Consider the following 2253-nt stretch of genomic DNA (forward strand, 5'->3'; position numbering starts at 1 on the left):
GCCATAACTCGATGCTTGTCTCGGTTTTGAGACCTTTAGCATACATAGCCGATTTCACCTCATTCGAATCGAGGATGAACATGTGACCGTCTCTCCGTCCCTTGGCTATGAGTCGGCCATCTTTCTCGATGAAACATTTTCGTTGTTGAAGCGAACTTGCATGTCTTGCTCCACGATTTGGCCAACCGGGACCAAATTCTTCGTTATTATAAGCACCTGCAAGACATTCTTGATGCAAGTTTGCTCGCCTTCTTTCCCGAATGGGATGTGTGTTGTGGTTTCCCGTCTCTATGAAGTCGGGTCGATCTGGTGTACGCAAGTCATTGAACCACTCTTTGTGGGATGTCATGTGATGTGAGGCGCCAGAATCGATGAACCACACGTCTTCCGAATTGGAGATGCTTGCAGAGTCGGAGGCCGACATAGAGTTCGCTCTATGCCTCATTAGGAATATTCTGTCGTAGTCGTCGTATTCGGAGTTGGTGGCGTAATTCGTGAGTTGTTGACTTGTCGAAGCCGACTCGCTTCTTCTTTTTCGGCACTCCTCGCGGTGGCTGATTTTTCTGCAATAGTTGGAAGTTGCGAACCACGTTTGCCGACCTTGTTCGGCATGGAAGCTCCCCCTTCTTCCGAAGGTTCCTCGATGGCTTCCGTGAATGTTTGAGTTCCCTTCGTGTGATGGGCTGAATTGGCCTCTTCTACCGTCGTGACCTTGTCCTCGGCCACCGTCCGAACTTGAGAAGAACATTTGTCCTTCCGACATCTTTGTCTTGGTTCGGATGTGGTTCTCTTCAACCAATGTCATTGATGGGAGGTCAAAGAATGAAGGAGGGTTTTCCCTCGCCAAGATTGTTGTCCTCAACGAGTAGAATCGTTGTGCGAGGCCACCCAAGCATACTTGAACCATCTCGTGTTCGTCGACATTTATGATGATAGAGCCAAGCGAGTCGCAAATGCTCTTGATTTTGGCGGTGTAGTCCGACACGAACATATATTTTTTCCGAATGTTGTTCAACTCTTGTTGGAGTTGAAGCTTTCGGGTAGTCGTGTTGCTGGCGAACATTTTCTTTAAGTTCTCCCACGCCTCTTTGGGCGTCTTGGCGTCTCGAATATGGCTAAGCATGTGGTTGTGGACACATGTTGCCAAGCAATACATGACAGCTACCCATTTGTGTGTTCATGTTGATTGTAGTGTCTTCCGTTTTGCTTTTCTTCCTTCGATCACGTACTCGTGCTACGTAGCGGCACTACGGTAGCAAATAGCCGGAATTTGTCGTCGGCATTTCGAACACACAATTACGAAGAGTCGGGTTGACTTAGTGGATGTGCTATAAACCACACGCTCTAATACCATGTTAAGAATTAGGTAATTAACTATGGGTTAATTAGTACCTAATTATGTGATTAAGTTAAGTGCGAAAGATTAAGTGATATGTGTGTGAGAGGAAGAGAGAGAGAAGTACACCTATGAGCAACACAAGATGGGGGATGATTAACTCTATATTAAATTAGCATCGCCATCATCAAATACAAAAATACCCACAATGAGATATATATAGATCTCATGGGCAAGGGTGCATATGTGTGAGGAGAATATAGGTACAAGGGTGTAAGTCCTATATTAAATGTACTTGGGAGTGGAGGATCTAGAATATCCCACTTAAGTACACGGTCCTATTTAAGGCATTATAGTCAACACTTCTAACTAGATTCTATCTAGGTAACTACGAAGTTACATGGTTGACTAACTAACTAAACTAAGTTGAGCTTGATCTCTCAACAGTTAGTATATAACCAATCTTTGTAACCAATTTCTAATTGTTGGTTCTTTTTTAATAATACAAGTTGTTTTTGTGTGCCTTGAAGAATATAGAAAGCATAGATGTCCGAGAATTGAAAGAACGTGAACGACGATCAAAGAACATTGTCGTCCGTGGGATTAAAGAAGAGAGTATGGAAACACTCGCATCCCTTGGAAAGGCCATTGGTGAATTTTTTAGCATGCATTATGGGATGTTAGATGTGAATGTATATGGGGCACACCGAGTTGGGAAACATGGTGTTACTCGCTCCGGAGAAAGGCCTATTGTATGGACAATGACAGATGATACAAAGCGGCGGATCATACTCGAAAATAGTTGGGTATACCTCAAAGGTACGCAATGCTTTGTGAGTGAAGATCATACTATCTCACAACAAAATGCTCATCGTAAAGCATATGAAGAAAGATTGAAAATTAAGGTTAAGGATGTG

Source organism: Azolla caroliniana, unplaced genomic scaffold (assembly GCF_043228905.1).
Source record: "Azolla caroliniana isolate FFs.n. ecotype wild unplaced genomic scaffold, voAzoCaro1.0.p SCAF_5, whole genome shotgun sequence".
In the NCBI taxonomy this organism is placed as follows: domain Eukaryota; kingdom Viridiplantae; phylum Streptophyta; class Polypodiopsida; order Salviniales; family Salviniaceae; genus Azolla; species Azolla caroliniana.